The sequence below is a fragment of the Artibeus jamaicensis genome, unplaced genomic scaffold (genome assembly GCF_021234435.1).
Source record: "Artibeus jamaicensis isolate MK-2021 breed Jamaican fruit bat unplaced genomic scaffold, CSHL_Jam_final contig_3188, whole genome shotgun sequence".
In the NCBI taxonomy this organism is placed as follows: domain Eukaryota; kingdom Metazoa; phylum Chordata; class Mammalia; order Chiroptera; family Phyllostomidae; genus Artibeus; species Artibeus jamaicensis.
The window spans coordinates 631584-650565 of NW_026521745.1; the positions used below are offsets into that span (position 1 = coordinate 631584).

The 18982-nt window shown below is 40.7% G+C and overlaps 2 pseudogenes; one reads left to right on the top strand and one right to left on the bottom strand.

Moving 5' to 3' along the window:
• Positions 1 to 1095: 1095 nt before the first annotated feature.
• On the top strand, positions 1096 to 1970 carry LOC119058503 (tubulin alpha-1B chain-like; annotated as a pseudogene).
• Positions 1971 to 18388: 16418 nt separating this feature from the next.
• On the bottom strand, positions 18389 to 18488 carry LOC119058564 (uncharacterized; annotated as a pseudogene).
• Positions 18489 to 18982: the final 494 nt, after the last annotated feature.

Consider the following 18982-nt stretch of genomic DNA (forward strand, 5'->3'; position numbering starts at 1 on the left):
GCATGTGCTCTGACAGGGAAATGAACTGGCCACCTTCACTTTTCGGGACAACGCCCAACCAAATGAGCCACACCAGTCAGAGCCAAGTCAATGTACTTTATAAAGGAGGTTTGAGAACATTTGGAAAAGAGACTCCCAGGCAGGTTAAGGAAGAGAAATGAATTGGTATAGTCACTCCCAGGTTGAAGGACTGACAGTGATAGTAGTTTGTTTTGTCGAAGTTCACAAAGTGCCTTTATACACTGAAGCTGGCATCATTATCCTTATTATTATTATTGTTCTTCCTGCTATTTTAAAAAGATTTTATTTATTTATTTAAAATAGAAGGCAAGGGAAGGAGAAAGAGAGGAAGAGAAACACTGATGTGAAAGAGTAACATTGATTGGTTGTCTCTGACTGACTGAACCCTGACTGAAATCAAACTGGCAGCCTTTCTCTTTGCCACACTGGTCAGGGCTTTTTCTGCTATTTCTATCCTCAAAGCACAAATGGGAAAAAAAATTTAAAAGTAACACAGAGAGGCCCTGGCTGGTGTAGCTCAGTGGATTGAGCGCGGGCCTGCAAACAAAAGGATTGCAGTTCAATTCCCAGTCAGGGCACATGCCTGGGTCGCAGGCCAGTTCCCAGCATGGGATGCAGAACAGGCAACCATACATTGATGTTTCTCGCATTCTCTCCTTCCCTTCCCCTCTAAAGATAAATAAATTTTAAAAATTTTAAAAAAAGTAACACAGAGAATCAGAGTTTACCAATTGTCTAAAATAAAATACTCAGCAGGTGACGAAGTCAGGACTTAAACCTGTACTCTGACTCCTGTTCTAGTTCTTTTTCCAATTAAACTGCTTTTTTGTTTTTTGGTCATTTTATTTGTTTGTTTATTTTGTGTGTTGATTCTTAGCTTGTCAGGGACAGTAACTGGGACCCAGTGTCTAGTTCTGTTGCCTGAGCCTGCTAACTCACAGCCATATGTGAGTTCATTTCCATCCATGTCATCTAGCCTGATGGTCGAATGCCAAGTGACAATACCATTGGTGGAGGAGATGGCTCCTTCAGCACCTTCTTCAGTGAGACAGCCTCTGGCAATCATGTGGAGGAATTGGTTCTTGGTCCATCTCCCTGGTAATGGAACGTCTCTCTGTCAGTTATGGCAAAAAGTCCAAGCTGGAGTTCTCCATTTACCCAGCCCCCCAGGTTTCCACAGCTGTAGTGGAGTCCTACAACTCCATCTTCACCTCCCACACCACCCTGGAGCACTCTGATTGTGCCTTCATGGTTGACAAGGAGACCATCTACAACATTTGTCATAGAAATCTCGATACTGAGAGCCCAACTTACACTACTGTTCACCACCTGATAAGCCAGATTGTGTCCTTCATCACTGCTTCCTCCAGGTTTGATGGAGCCCTGAATATTGATCTGGTCAAATTCCAGACTAAACTGGTGTCGTATCCCTGTATCCAATTCCCTCTGGCCACATACTCTGCTTTCATATCTGCTGAGAAAGCCCACCATCTGCTTTCTGTAGCAGAGATCAGCCAACCAGATGGTGAAGTGGGACCCTTGCCATGGTAACTAGATACATCATGGCTTGCTGTCTGTTGTACCATTGTGATGTGGTTCCCAAAGATGTCAATGCTGCCATTGCCACCATCAAGACTAAGTGCAGCATCCACTGGCTTCAAAGTTGTCATTAATTACCAGCCTCCTACTGTGGTACCTGGTGGAGACCTGGCCAAAGTATAGTAAGTTATGTGTGTCCTGAGCAACACCACAGCTATTGCTGAGGCCTAGGGTTACCTGGCCTTGTATATGCCAAGCGTGCCTTTGTCTACTGATACATGGGTGATAGCATGGAGGAAAGAGAGTTTTCTGAAGCCCCTGAGGACATAGCTGCCCTTGAGAAAGATTATGAAGAGGTTGGTGTGGATTCTCTTGTAAGAGAGGATGAGGAAGAAGGAGAGGAATACTAACCATTCCTTTCAGTCCTGCAACATGTCATACTCAGAACTTCAGGTTCAACAGCTGCTTTCTGGTTAGATTTTCTTTGCTTTTACCTGTGATCATGTCTGTCTTTTTCATGTGTACCTATAAGATTTTCCCCTCATGTTTCAAAGTAAGGCATTGTGACGGAAAAAAACTAATTAAGAAACATACTAACCAGGAGCTCTTTACATCCTGACTTTTTTAAAAATGAAAGTTTTATAAGATAATTGAAAATTTGAACACTACCCATTTAATATTAAGAATGTAACATTTTTTAAATGTAGGTGTAATAATGGTATTGTGGTTATATATTTTTAAAAAATCTTATGTTTTAGGAATACTGAAAAATGTATGGATGGAACAATATTTCTGGAATTTGCTTCAGACCATCTGGGATAGAAGAGTAGGTGGGGCATAAACAGAACAAGACCTGCCCCTAGTTGAGCACTAGTGCAGCTGGATGGGATCCTGGGGGAGTCACAGCACTATTCTGTCTACTTTTACATATATTTGAAAATTTCCAGGATAAAAACTTTCTAAAAATCCGTATTTAAATATTAAGTAGGTAAAAGAACACTGATTATTTATTCAACATAGTTTAAGATTTTATTAAAAAATTAGAAACAACTGAGCCCTGGACAGGTAACTAAGATGGTTGAAATGTCATCGTGTGCACCAAGGAGTTTCAGGATTGATTTCCAGTCAGGGCCTATTTGGGAAGCAAGCAATCAATGTCTCTCTCTCACATCAATGTTTCTCTCTCTCTCTCTCTTCCTCTCTCTCTCTAAAATTAATTTAAAAAACATATCCTTGGGTGAGGATTAAAAAAATCAGAGCCCTGGCTGGTGTAGCTCATTGGATTGAGTGTGGGCTGTGAACCAAAGGGTCCCCAGTTGGATTCCCAGTCAGGGCAGGTGCCTGGGTTACAGGCCAGGTCCCTAGTGGGGGCCACATGAGAGGAAACCACACATTGATGTTTCTCTCCCTCTCTTTCTCCCTCCCTTCCCCTCTCTCTAGAGGTAAATAAGTAAGATTAAAAAAAAAATTAGAGACAACTGAAATGCAGGTAAACTAATATTTTTGGTACATCCTGTTACAAATATGTTTTATATGAAAAATGTATCTTTTAGTTCAGTTAAAACATTATAAAGTTATTTACATGTCTATTATTTAAAAAAACTGTAATAATACATAAGAGAGTAAGGTATACTCTTCTTCTCTCTCAATTCCTCCTTCCTGTGTATTTTTCGTAGGCATTTAATGGTCTCATATAAATGTTTAGACATTACTGCTTGTAACTTAACAATGTAGGAATGCTTTTCCACATCAGTTAAAGTTATCTTATTCTTTTTAACAACTGTACAAAATTTCATTTATGGATATAACATTTTAAACCAGTCCCTAATAACGGACCCTTAGGTGATCTCTGATTTTTGCTACTTTTAAAAATGTTGTAAAACATATCTATAGGATACATTCCTAAAAATGGAATACTGTGATACAACCCCATGTTATTGTAAAGATGTGTTTGTGTGTTTGTTCGGTGTGTATGTACAAGATTAGTATTTTGACAGATGAGTATAAACTTATTATTATTAGTTCCGTTTTACCTCACATCCTTTCCACCGTGAAATCTGGACCCTGAGACATGCTTACCACTTTCGAGAGGGCTACAACACAGAGTAAGAAATGAGTCATAAAAAAATAGAATTTTGATTCTCATGACAGAGACAGAAGCTTTAAGAGAAAATATTTTTTAAAGAGATTTTATTTATTTTTAGACAAAGGGGAATGGAGGGAGAAAGTGAGGGAGAAAAACATCAATGTGTGGTTGCCTCTTGTGCAACCCCACCACTGGGGATTTGGCCCACAACCCATGTTGTGCCTGAATGGGAATCCAACCAGCAACCCTTTGGTTCGCACGCTAGCTCTCAATCCACTGAGCCACACCAGCCAGGGCAGGAAATATTTTTGAGTTACCAAAACCTAGTCTGATTGCCAAACTCTATAATTTTATACCATAAACAATTGATTCAGGAAAATTTCATGATGATGAAAAGCATCATCATGATGCTTTAAGAACACATTGTTCTACCCAAGAGGAGATTTAAAGTCACTGGGAAGGATGAAGAATTTCAAGGAACCCTGGCTAATGTGGCTCAGTGGATTGAGTGCCAGACTATGAAGAAAAGAGTCACCAGTTTGATTCCCAAATAGGGCAAATTAATTAATTTTAACATCAGTGTGTGGTTTGTCCCCCTTCCTTTCTCCCTCCTTTCCCTTCTCTCTAAAAAATTAATTAAATCTTTTTTAAAAATCAAGGACTTCAGGGTAGAATGAGAATCATGGAATTATAGACTGATGGTATCTCTGAAAACCAACCTGTCTCAGCCTGGAAAAGACTCAGGAATCCCATAGCTCAAGGACACAAAAGGCCCTCTGAAGAGCCCTGAGCCCTGCAAAGCAAGAGTTGTATAGCAGACTGGCTGGGTAGGTCTCCTGGGAAGGTGGTATAAGTACAACCTTATGCAGTTCTGAGAGAAGTGGGAGAGAAGGGGACCAGAAAGACTCAGAAAACACTAAAATTTGCCCATAATATCCAAAAATAAGAATACTTACAATTCAATAGTAAAACAGTCAAACAATCAAACTAAAAAATGGATAAGATCTGAAAAGACTATTTTCCAAAGAAGATATACAGATGGCCAACAGGTATGTGAAAAAATGCCGAACATCATTAGCTGTGAGGGAAATTCAAATCAAACCCACAATGAGACAATACCTCACACCAGTCAGAATGGCTATTATCAAAAACACATGACAAGTGTTGAGGAGGTTTGGAGAAAAGGTCAGCCTTGTCTACTGTTGGTTAAAATTTGCATTGGCACAGCCACTAAGTAAAACAGTATGGAAGATCCTCATAAAATTAAGAATAGATCCAGCATATGATCCAGTAATCCTTCTTCTGGGTATTTATATAACAGAAACAAAAACACTAATTTGAAAAGGTATCTGCATTCTTGTGTTCACCGTAGCATTATTTACAACAGTGAGGCTATAGAAGCAACCTAACTGTCCATCAGTGGATGAATGGATAAAGAAAATGTGGTATACAAATATATTGAAATATTATTCAGCCATTAAAAATGAATGATTTTTTTTTGTTTTGTTCATTAGTTTACACTTACAGGTGAGATCATATGGTATTTGTCTTTCACCACCTAGTTTATTTCACTTGGCATAATGCTCTTCAGATCATGCTCTTCATGCTCTTGCAATGCTCTTCATGCTTTTGCAATGGGTAGGAGCTCCTTCTTTTTGCTGCATAGTATTCCATTGTGTAGATGTACCATAGTTTTTTGCTCCATTCATTTACTGATGGGCACTTAAGTTGCTTCCAGCACTTAGCTATTGTAAATTGGGCTGCTATGAAAAAAAAAAAGAATTAATTTTGTCATTTTTGACAACATGAATGGACTTTGTAGACATTAATGCTAAGTGAAATAAGTCATAGAGAATGAAAAATATTATATGATCCTGCCCTACTTGGTGTGGCTCAGTGGACTGAGAACTGAAAGGTCACCAGTTCTATTCCCAGTCGGGGCACATGCCTCGGCCGCAACCAGGTCCCCCACTGGGGACATATGAAAGGCACCCAATTGATGAACCTCTCAGACATTAATGTTTCTCTCCCTCTCTTTCTCCTTCCATTCCCCCCTCTCTAAAAAAATTAAAAATAAATAAAGTCTTAGAAAAATAATATTGTATGACCCTTCTTTTTTTATATAATTCTTATATGTGGAATCTAAGAAAGAAAAAAAACAACCACAAGCTCATACATACAGAGAACAGATTGGTGGTTTCCAGAGATGAGAAATGTAAGAAGGGCAGCAAAGGGTAATTAAAAATAATAATTATGCCCACAATTAATTTAGTTAAGCATTAATGTCAATTAATATGCCTATACGTATGTTTGAATACACACACACACACACACACACACACAAAATACTTGCAGGTAAAAGATCCAACCATTTTACAAACAAACACATGCAAAAAAAATAAATAACCAGCACTGGTGAGAATCTGGAGAACTTGAAACCCTTGTTCATGATTGATGGGAATGCAAAATTGTACAGCCATTATGGAAAAGAGTGTGGTGGTTTGTCAAATCTCATTTTTGCATTATCTGGATTTAGAAAGTGAACTTATGAGAATTCATAGACTAAGGATCTGAAAAATGCTATGCTCAGCATTTTCTGTCACTGCCATGTCACTGAACTTCCTGTTTGGGGAGCAACGCCCCTTCCACAAAACATCTTTTTTTTACTGGATGAGCCTCATCATGCTTAAAGGCAGAAAATTCCAGGACTACTGGTCAAGATGGAGGTGTAGGTAGACATGCTTCAGCTCCTCACACAACCACAAAAATAATTACAACTAAATCTCAAATCAAATAACACCAGAACTATCAGAAAATTGAATTGTATGGAAGCCCGACAACGAAGATTTAAAGAAGCCACATTCATCCAGACAGGTAGTAGGGACAGAGACACAGAGATGTCAGCTGCAGTGGAATGGGCACAGGCAGTCCCACATTCATGTGTGGTAGATAAAAATTGGGAGGGATATTTTGGGAGCAAGTGAACCCAGCCCTAGGCCAGACCGCAGAGCTCAGGGTTCTAGTTCTGGGAAGATAAATCCTGGCTGTAAAAATCAGTGGAGGTTGGGGTGGCAGGAGAAACTGCCAGATTTTCAGGAAACTCCCTTTAAAGGGCCCATGTGGTCTTAAAATTGGACACAAACCCACCCACTCTGGGATTCAACACCAGGGCAGCAGATGGAAGGGCCAGTCACATATGGGGAGTTGGTGCAGTGACAGGAAATGGGGAGAGTGCTGGGCAAATCCCCAGAAGCCAGGCAGTGGCACAGTCCTCTCTCCAAGCCTTCACGCCACACAGAGCCACAAAGCAGTGAAGCAGGTTGCCCCACCCTGGAGATTACCTAATTCTCCAACCCATTCAATTTACAGAGAGTCAAACCAACTCTACCTAACATACAGAAACAAACACAGGGAGGCTGCCAAATTGAGGAGAAAAAGAAATATGGCCCAGTGAAAGACCAGAACAAGAGCTCAGAAAAAGAATTAAACAAAATGGAGATAACCAACCTGTTAGATGCAGAGTTCAAAATACTGGTGATCAGGATGCTCAAAAAACTAACTGAGTATGGCAACAACATAAAGGAAGAAATTAAGGTTGCACGAAACATTAAAGAAAAATTTATTTTCTTAACAGGGAACCAACAGTGAAGGGAGGGAAGCCAGGATTAAAATCAACAATTTGGAACATAAAGAAGAAATAAACATTCAACCAGAACAGAAAGAAGAAACAAGAATTCCAAAAATGAGGATAGTATAAGAAGACTCTGAAACTTCCTCCAAGATGGAAGCATAGGTGGAAGCACTTCACCTTCTCACACAACCAAATTTAAAAACAACAAAATTTTAGCAACAAAAATGCAGCCAACCCACAGAAAATTGAACTACACGGAAGTCGGACAACAACAAACCCTTCAGCCAAACTGGTAAGAGGGGCAGAGCTAGCAGCAGAGCAGGGTCGGGCAGGAAAGATCCCCCGGACCGACCCCAGCATGTGCCCCAGGTGCACCAGCAGCCGTGGGCGGGTCCCAGGTGTGGAAAAGCGGGCGGACCCACTGAGGGCGGACCTTGGTCACACATTTGCGCACAGATAAACTGGTGAAGGAACTAGCGGTGGTGAGACGGACCGCACAGGCCCCAGCAGCAGAAAGCAGCAGAGGGAACCGCCATTGTCCTCTCTGACCCCGCCCCCACATACAGTGTCACAAACCAGCGCCCTGGGTGGCCCCACCCTGGTGAACATCTAAGGCACCTCTCCTCATATGTAACAGGCATGAACAGATCAAAACATGGCTCAAGAACAACTCAGAGCCCCAGAGCCAATAAATCTAAGTGATGAAGAAATAGCCAACCTATCAGATGCACAGTTCAAAACACTGGTGATCAGGATGCTCACAGAACTGGTGGATTTTGGTCACAAATTAGAGGAACATATGAAGGCTAAATTAATTGAAATGAAGGGAAATGCACAGGAAACCAATAGTAATGGAAAGGAAACTGGGACTCAAATCAAAGAAGTGGACCAGAAGGAGGAAAAAAATGACCAAACAGAAAAGGATGAAGAAACAAGAATTCAAAAAAATGAGGAGAGGCTTAGGAACCTTCAGGACATCTTTAAACGTTCCAACATCCAAATTATAAGGGTACCAGAAGGGGAAGAGGAACAGCCACAAGTGGAAAACTTATTGGAACAAATAATAAAGGAGAACTTCCCCAATCTGGCAAAGGAAATAGAATTCCAGGAAATCCAGGAAGCTCAGAGAGTCCCAAAGAAGTTAGACCTAAGAAGGAACACACCAAGGCACATCATAATTACATTAACCAAGAATAAAATGAAGGAGAGAATCCTAGAAGCAGCAAGAGATAAGGGGACAGTCACCTTCAAAGGAGTTCCCATCAGACTGCCAGCAGATTTCTCAAAAGACACCTTACAGGCAAGAAGGGGCTGGAAAGAGGTATTCCAAGTCATGAAATCCAAAGACCTACATCCAAGATTGATCTATCCAGCAAAGCTTTCATTTAGAATGGAAGAGCAGATAAAGTGCTTCTCAGATAAGGTCCAGTTCAAGGAGTTCATCATCACCAAGCCCTTATTATATGAAATGTTAAAAGGACTTATCTAAGAAAAAGAAGAGAAAAAAGATAAACATTGAAAGGACAGCAAACTCACAGTTATTAAGAACCACACCTAAAACAAAATCAAACTAAGAGGACAGCTAAATCAGGAGCAGACCCATAGAAATGAAGATCACATGGAGGGTTAGCAATGGGGGAGTGGGAGGAGGGGAAGGAAGGAAAAGGTACAGAAAATAAATAGCATAGATGGTAGGTAGAAAATAGATAGGGGGGAGGGCAAGAATAGTATGGGAAATACAGAATCTAAAGAACTTGAGACACGTGGTCATAAACTAAAGGGGGGAAATGGTGGGAGGGGTGTGCAGGGTGGAGGGGAATGAAGGGGGAAACAGAACAACTGTAATGGCATAATTAATAAAATACATTAAAAAATAAATTTTGGACCTTCTTAAAAAAATAAATAAATTTGTCAGAGGAAAAAAAAAAAGAAGACTCTGAGACATCTCCAAACATGCCAACATCCAAATCATATGGATGCCAGAAGGAGAAGAAAAAGAGCAAGAAATTGAAAACCTACTTGAAAAAATAATGAAAGAAAACTTTCCTAATTTGGTGAAGGAAATAGACATACACATGTAGGAAGCACAGAGAATCCCATCCAAATTGGACCCAAAGAGTACTACACCAAAACGTAACATAATTAAAATGCAAAAGAATAAAGAGAAAGAAAGAATCTTAAAAGCAGCAAGAGAAAAGCAGAGAGTTAGTTACAAAGGAACTCCCATAAGACTATCAGCTGCTTTCTCAAAATAAACTTTGCAGGTAAGAAGGGGCTGGGAAGAAGTAGTCCAAGTCATGAAAGGCAAGGACCTACATGCAAGATTAGTCTATCCAGCAAAGCTGTCATTTAGAGTGGAAGGGCAAATAAAATATTTCCTAAACAAGGCAAAGCTAAAGGAGTTCATCATCACCAAGCTATTATTACATGAAATGTTTAAGGAACTTATTTAAGAAAAAGAAGACAAAGAACTATGAACATTAAAAAGTCAACAAATTCACAACTATCAACAACTGAATCCAAAAAACAAACTAACTAACTAACTAAGCAAACAACAAGAACAAGAACAGAATCATAGGTATGGAGATCATTTGGAGAGTTATCAGCTGGAGGGGGATAGGGGAGAATGGGAGAAAAGATACAGGGAATAAGAAGCATATTTGATAGGTACAAAATAGACAGGCAGGATGTTAAGAATAGTATAGAAAATGGAGAAGCCAAAACACTTAGGTGCACAATTCATGCACATGAAGTAAGGGGGAAATTGCTGGAGGGAAGGGGGGTACCAGGTGGAGGGGGGCAAAGGGGGAAAATTGGGACAACTATAACAACATAATCAAAATATACATAAACAAACAAACAAACAGGTTTTTCTGCGCACATGTGCGCACGCACACACACACACATACGCACACACATACGCACACACAATAAAGCCCAGGAATTCCAGCTTTACCCCTATCTCCTGATAAGCCACTGAGAACCACCCTAGACTGAAGTCAAGACTGTCTAATGATAGTGAATATTTGTCATTACTGCTTGTCCCTGTAACTACCCTTTTAAGTGATGTCCAGGAAACTAGAGTATCTATTGTAGTAAATTCAAATCTAAAGTAGCATTGAGAGACAGGTCAGTAAGCTAGGACAAGTGGAATAGGGAAACTGAGACGGAGATGAACAAACCGGCTAAGCAATTTGCAGCCAGATACAGGTCACCTCTCTAGAGGTAGCATCTAGGCCTCAGTGGTATTTGAGCCCAAGGCCCAGGAAAGCAACAAAACCAGGTTGGCAATGTGAGGACCAGCTGCAATGACTAAAACCCCTTCCCTGGTGCTGACCTATCAGTAGAGACCATGACCCTAAAAGAGCACACCTGGAAAACTGACAAATATTTTACTAAAACCCTCCTGTGAGACCTCCCCTAAGATTCCTGCCTGCAAGAGAGAGATAAAAGCCTCAAGACAAAGCAATCAGCATGCACACTCTCCCTCTGGGGAGCAGCCTATGCCATTCCCTTCCTTTCTTCTTTTCTCACATTTCCCCACAGGCAAACATCTCCTAAACTCTAAGGCACCCCACAAGAATTGTGACCAGGGAGCAATGGGTAGCAGCAGCTCATCCCAGGCTAATCCCCTGAAACTGTCCCCAAGGTCCCCTTTGCTGTGACTTTCCAGTCGGCTAAGGCAGCCCAGCCTATACTCTCCCATTGTTTCTTCTATGCTAAGCCCGTCCCTGTTTCACTGTCCCCAGCTTTAATAAACATACCCTAATATTCACTTGGACTTGTGTTATGAATTTTTTTCCTACACAAGAACCCACATACTGTTACTGTTGGTAGTTAACTATTAATAAAGGGAAGAGAGCAAAGGGACTTAGACACTAGGCTTAATAAACTGGGGAGCATAAGCCTGTTTGCTTTACCAGGAAGCTATAAACTGTACACCCCAGGAGATTATAGTATTGCTCTGACAAGGGGATTAATAGTCCTCCCTTCCTGCCTTCTTATCAGATTGTCTGGTCAGAGCAGGGGAAAGCAGGCATGTGCAACAGAAGTCAAAATGGTGCAAGGTGAGGAGCTTGGCTATAGATACTTATCAGTCTAACTAGGAAGTGGATCTATTAAAAATATGTAGAAACTTGGGAAGTTCATTGGACAATTTGAAAAATCACCCAGTCTATCTCAAACCCAAGTTGAACAATCCCAAGGGAACAGGGCTCTCTCTCTCTCTCTCTCTCTCTCTCTCTCTCCTTGTAACACACTCACCCCATGTACTAGCATATCCTCTCTCCGTAGCCATGTGGTCTTAGCAGTTGATGGCTGTGCTAACTCCTCATACAAGCTCCAGGAGAGAGCCTGAATACCTCAGCACAGCAAAGGATTGCAGCAGACACAAGCTGAGATAGCTGATGATGAGAAAAACTGGCCAGAACTAGCCTTGGCATGGCACAGGATCTCTGGACATTGACCCCATTTCTGGCCCTGATTTTCTATGGTGGGATGGATGGAGATGGGAAGTTGGGAACACCAGGGGCAGCTTCTGTTTCTACACACAAAAAAAAACATTTTGCCACACCACAATCTCCTATGCATGGATCCTTGGAATGCTTGCCTCATGATCCCATGGAAGACCCTAATTTCCACTGACAACAACACTACTGGCTGGCCCTGGGCAGACCTACTCAGGGTCAGGTCACCCGTCTGGTAACAGAAACTCAGAGATTCCCACTAGAGATCATTCTATTTAAAACTTTATGAGGAAGTTTCCCTCTATTCTTAGTTTGCTAAGGGTTTTTATCATAAGTGGGTATTTGATTTTGGCAAATGCTTTTATTGCATTTATTGATATTATATGATCATTTTTTAGTCTGTTAATATGATGGATTATATTAATTTCTTAATGTTGAACCAGTTTGCTTACCAGAGATAAATCCCTCTTGGTAATAGTATAAAACTTTTTTTATACATTCTTCATTGTGACTTGCTAATACTTATCAAGGATTTTTACATCTATATTCATGAGAAAATATTGCTATGTAGTTTTACTTCCTTATAACATCCTTTTTTTTTTTCAGTTTGGGTATTAGGCTAATTCTGGCCTCAGTATGAGTTAAAAAGTGTTCTCTCTGCTTCTGTTCTCTGAAAGAAATTGTAGAGAATTAGTATAATTTCTTCCATGACTGTTTGGTAGAATTCATCAGTGAACCGATCTGGGCTTGGTACTTCCAGTTTTGAGAGATTATTAATTATTGATTTGATTCCTGTAATAAATATGGATATGTATTTATGTCATCCATTCCTTTTTTAATTTTTTAGTTTTAAATTATTGATGTATATAGTAATTATTTCAGGTGTACAATATTATTGACTATATTCCCTATGCTGTACTTAACATCCCCATAACTATTTGGTAACAACCAATTTCTAATTATTTTTTTTTAATTTTTAAAAAAGATTTTATTTATTTATCTTTAGAGAGGAAGGGAAGGAGAGAAATATCAATGTATGGTTGCCTCTCGTGAGTCCCCTGCTGGGAACTGGCCTGCAGCCCAGGCATGTGCTTTGACTGGGAATCGAACCGTGATCCTGTGGTTCACAGGCCTGTACTCAATCCACTGAGCTGCACCAGCCAGGGCCAAATTTGTAATTCTTAAAATGTTCAACTTTTTCACCCATCCTTCTGATGCCCCTCCCATCTGGCAAGCACCAAAATTCTCTCTGTATCTATGCGTCTGTTCCTGTTCTGCTTGTTCATTTATTTTGATTATTAGATTCCTCATATAAGTGTAATCATATGGCATTTGTCTTTCTCTGTTTGGCCTGTTTCACTCAGCACAGTTCGCTGTAGGTTCATCCATGTTTTTGCAGATGGCATAACTTCATTCTGCGCTATGGCTGAGTCATGTTCCATTTTATATGTGCACCACTTCTTTATCCATTCGTCTACTGATGGACACTTAGGTGGCTTCCATACCTTGGCTATTATAAATAATGCTGAAATGAACATATGGATGCATATGTCTTTTCAATTTAGTGTGTTGGGCTTCTTTGGATAAATACCCAGAGTAGAATGCCTGGGTCCTTCTTTGTTTCTTATTAAGACTTTGTTCTAAAGTGTATTTTGTCTGGTATAAGTATTGCTACCCCACCTTTTTTTCATTTCCATTTTCATGAAATATCTTATTGCATCCCTTTAGTTTCAGTCTGTGTTTTTTATTTTTTTATTTTATTGATTATGCCATTACAGTTCTTCTATTCCCTCCCCTTCATTCCCCTCCACCCTGCACACCCCTCCCACCATTCCCCCCCTTTAGTTTATGGCCACGTGTCTCAAGTTCTTTAGATTCTATATTTCCCATACTATTCTTACCCTCCCCCCTATCTATTTTCTATCTATGGTCTATGCTACTTATTTTCTCTACCTTCTCCCCCATTCTCCTCCTCCCACTCCCCTGTTGCTAACCCTTCATGTGATCTTCATTTCTATGGTTCTGCTCCTGATCTAGCTGTCCTATTAGTTTGCTTTTGTTTTAGGTGTGGTTCTTAATAACTGTGAGTTTGATGTCCTTTCACTGTTCATGTTTTTTTAACTTCTTTTTCTTAGATAAGTCCCTTTAACATTTCATATAATAAGGGCTTGGTGATGAGGAACTCCTTGAACTGGACCTTATCTGAGAAGCACTGTATCTGTCCTTCCATTCTAAATAAAAACTTGGCTGGATAGAGCAATCTTTAATGCATTTCTTTGGATTTTTGGTCTTTGGATTTCATGACTTGGAATACCTCTTTCCAGCCCCTTCTTGCCTGTAAGGTCTCTTTTGAGAAATCTGCTGACAGTCTGATGGGAACTCCTTTGTAGGTGACTGTCCCCTTCTCTCTTGCTGCTTCTAGGATTCTCTCCTTCATTTTAATCTTGGTTAATATAATGATGATGTGCCTTTGTGTGTTCCTTCTTGGGTCCAACTTCTTTGGGACTCTCTGAGCTTCCTGGATTTCCTGGAAGTCTATTTCCTTTGCCAGATTGGGCAAGTTCTCATTTATTACTTGTTCAAATAAGGTTTCCACTTGTGACTGTTCCTCTTCTCCTCTGGTACTCCTATAATTTGGATGTTGGAGCATATAAAGATGTCCTGAAGGTTCCTAAGCCTCTCCTCATTTTTTTGAATTCTTGTTTCTTCATCCTTTTCTGTTTGGTCATTTTTTTTCCTCCTTCTGGTCCACTCCTTTGATTTGAGTCCCAGTTTCCTTTCCATTACTATTGGTTTCCTGTGCATTTCCCTTCATTTCAATTAATTTAGCCTTCATATGTTCCTCTAATTTGTGACTAAAATCCACCAGTTCTGTGAGCATCCTGATCACCAGTGTTTTGAACTGTGCCTCTGATAGATTGGCAATTTCTCGTTTGCTTAGATTTATGGTCTCTAGTGCTCTGAGTTCTACTTGAGCCATGTTTTTATTTGTTTGCCTGTTACATATGAGGAGAGGAGCCTTAGTTGTTCACCAGGGCAGGGCCACCCAGGTCGCTGGGTTGTGATGCTGTATGTGGGGGTGGGGTCAGAGAGGGAGCAATAGGGGTTCTCTCTGCCGCTGGGGCCTTCACGGTCTGTCTCACTGCTCACTCCTTCACCAGTTTATCTGTGCGCAAATGTGTGATGGTGGTCAGCCAGCTTTCACCTTCACTGTGTCCACTGGTCGCTACCCCACACCTGGGATTTGCCCTTGGCTGCCTGGGTTGGGGGATGTTTTTTGCCCGATCCACTCCGCTGCTGGCTCTGCCCCTTTTACCAGTCTAGCTGAGTGGTTCGTTCTTGTCAGACTCTGTATTGTTCAATTTTCTGTGGCTTGTTTGCGTTTATTGTTACTAAAACTTTATTGTTTTTAGATTTGGTTGTACGAGAAGGTAAAGTGTTTCCACCTACACCTCCCTCTTGGCAGAAGTCCTCAGTCTGTTTTTTTTTTTTTTATCTGAAATGAGTCTCTTGTAGACAGCATATATAAGGATTTTGTTTTATTACCATTCAGCCACCGTAGGTCTTTTGATTGTAGCATTTAATCCTTTTGCATTTAAAGTAATGTGGATGGATATGTACATACTGTCATATTATTATTCACATTTTTATTCCCCTCTCCCTCTTGCCCTCCTCTCCCTCCTCCTTCTTCTTCTCCAAGACCCTTGCTGTGGCCATGTAGCTCAGCTGGTAGAGCTTCGTCCTGATATACCAAGCTTGTGAGTCCAATCTCCAATCAGGGCACATACAAGAATCAACCAATGAATGCATAAATAAGTGAAACAACCGATTGCTGTTTTTCTCTTTCTCCCTCTTTTCTGTATATAAAGTCAATTTAAAAAAGATTCTCTGCATTTAAGCTTTAGCATTATAATTATGATGTGTCTTAGTGTGGGCCTTTTTTGGTTTTGTTGTTTGGGACTCTCTGCACTTGCTGGACTTCTATACCTATTTTCATTACCATCATTATTTTTTCATATAGGTTTTCAATTCCTTGCTCTCTGTCTTCTACTTCTGGGCACCCCAATAATGTGAGCATTGGTACACTTGAAGTAGTCCCAGAGACTCCTTAAACTATCCTCATTTTGGATTCTATTTTTTAAAGATTTTACTTATTTATCTTTAGAAGGGAAGGGAAGGAGGAAGGGAGAGAAATATCAACGTATGATTGCCTTTCATGAGTCCCCTGCTGGGAAGAACTGAGACCCGTTTGCAGCCCGCGCAGACGCGTTTAAAAGTTTAAAGAAATTGGAAAAAAGAGAAAAAGATAAATGGGAACTGGCCTGCAACCCAGGCATGTGCCCTGAGGGAAATCAAACTGAGGACCCTTTGGCTTGCAGCCTGGTGCTCAATCCACTGAGACACACTAGCCAGGCTGGATGGGTCTTTTTGTTTGTTTGTTTGTTTGTTTTTGCTGTTCTGATTGGGTGTTTTCTACTTCCTTATCCTCCTAATTGCTGATTGATTCTCTGCTTCATCTACTCTACTGTTGATTCCCTGTAATGAATTCTTCATTTCAGTTAATGTATTCTTTATTTCTGACTGGTTCCTTTTTATGTTTTCTTTCTGTATTGTTGTGTTTTCTATCTCTTTCTTGAAGTTCTCCCTACATTCATCTACTCTTCCTCTAAGGTCACTTAGCATCCTTATCAGCACTGTTTTGAACTCTGCATCTGGTAGGTTGCTTGTCTCCATTTTATTTCATTCCTTTTCTGAGGTTTTGTTCTGTTCTTTCATTTGGGAGGTTTGTCTCCTTATTTTGGCTGCTCCTGTGTTTGTTCCTATGTATTAGGTAGAGCTGCTATGTCTCCCATACTTGATAGAATGGCCTTATGTAGCAGGTGTCCTGAAGGGCCCAGTGGTGCAGCCTTCTGAATCATCAGAGCTGGACACTCAGGTGTATCCCTGTGTGGGCCGCCTGGACCCTCCCATTAAGTTTAGCTTTGATTACTGTTGACGTCAATGGGTAGGATTTACCCCCGGGCCAATATGCTGTGAGGAGTGGCTGTGATCACAGTGAAGAATCTGCTGTGCAGGAACTGAGCTGCAGAGCCGAACTCGCTTCTGCAGGGTTCTGGTACCTCACGAGTCTGCCCCTTGCAATGCGGCCTTTCTGGAGGCGGTACCTTGATGCTCCAGCATGGTCTGCACTGTCCACTGAGTGTTTTGGCTCTGGGGCCTCCCAGGATGTTCAGGCCAAGGTCAGCTACCGCTTGTGCCCTGCCCAGGGCCACCAACAGGAGCTACAATCTGAACTGCAGATGGTGCTGTTTGTGCTGGGCTTGGAGGTACCCAGGAGAGGCCAAGCTTCAGACGAAGGCTGCTTGCCACTAGTGCCAGACCTTGGGCCACTTAGCAAGGAATATAGGGCATGCTGTGGCCAGATGCTACTTTTTTAGTGTTTGTGAACTTCTGAGAGCTTTAGAAAAGTCCACAGCATGAGCCAAGAGTGCTATTTGTATGAAAAGCCTACTGGAAAAAGCTTGGATGGGCCGACAAGTTGGGTGGCGTAGAAGGGTCTCAGGGAATGAGCAGGATGGGATGAACCCTATTAGCCAGGTTGATGGACACTCAGACATGGTGCCTGCCTGCCAATTCTGATGGGGGCAGGGCTCAGTAAAGAAACAATGGCTTCTGCCAGCATTTCTCTGGGGGAGAAAGCTCCCCCTCCAGCCTTCACACTGAAGCCAAACAATTTGTTCCCTCCCTACGTGTCCCTGTATGGCACCTTTTGAGATGCTATGCCAGTGCTGGAGCTCAGAGGGAGTGACTCCTGGTAAATCTGTGTGCGGGCTCTATAAGAGGACAACCTGAGACACTAGGAGCCCTTGGTCCCACAATCCCCATCTGTTTGCACAGCCAGAAGTTATGGGGACTTCTCTTTCCAGCACTGGAAATGTGGACTGGGGGTTCTGAACTGGGGCTGAGATTATCACTCATTAGGGGGGATCTCTGCAGCCGACATACCTCTACCAATTTTTGACCACCATATCTGGGTGTGGAACCAGCCCATTCCCCATCTCTGCCCCTCCTATCAGTCTTGAAGTGGCTTCTCTTCTTTATGTTCTTAGTTAGGATTTCTGTTCAGCCAGATTTCAGATCCATATGATGGTTTTTCTGTAGTGTAGTTATAATTTTGTTGTGGTTGTGGTAGTAGTACTTTAAAAGGGTTATTCCATCAATTTCTTCTTGTGTGTTTTTGTAGACAGTTACTTTTTTTAAAAAGATTTTATATATTTATTTTAAGAGGGAGGAGATGGAGAGAATGGGAGAGGAACATCGGTGTGTGGTTGCCTCTCTCATGTCCCCTACTGGGGATCTGGCCCACAACCCAGGCATGTGCTCTGACGAGAATTGAACTGTCAGAGCACCTTTTAGTTTGCAGGCTGGCACTCAATCCACTGAGCCACACTAGCCGGGGTAAGATTTACTTTTTAAAACATTACTTTTACTTTCTAATTTCTAAGAGTAAACATATAGTCAAGAAAATGTGAAAAATACAAAAAGACGTAAATAACTATTTTTTATTAATTTTCAACAAAGGAAACTGTAAATATACTTGAATATTTCATTCCAGGATATTCATATGCATATGCGTACATCCTTTTTTAAATGAAATACTTCATGAATTTTCATATCATCCTTGTGCAGCTCCCATGCTAATCTCTGTATCATTCTAGTTGTAGTATATGTGCTGCTGAAGCAGGCAATGTGTACATGTTTTTTAATATATAAGTTATTTTATTTATTATTGTAATTAGATCTTCACAATCAAAGTTGTCTTTTCACCATCTGTGTTTTGTTAACATGAAATGAAATTGTAGTTATGAGCAAGTTTGTTGCCTAGGGAACAATAATTGTACATTCAGTTTAACAGAAATAAATGAATATTTGTCTTAAAATGGAAGATTGTTACCTAGCCTTTTGCCATGCAATTGCATTATAAAAAATTTTTATTTCAAAAGTGAAAATTACTTGTGCTGTTTGAACTTTAAGGGTTAGAATGTTTAAATGCCATATCGGCTCCTTAAAAAGAAAAACAAAGTGATCTATGATGTCTTCCCTTGCAAGAAATTTATATGTACAATTAACATGAAAATCATGTATCAGACTTCTGCAGTCAATTCTTCAACATACCTTATCCAGCTTTTATTCATAATCCTAATATATAGTTTTGAAGAGACCCGGTATTTTCTCCTT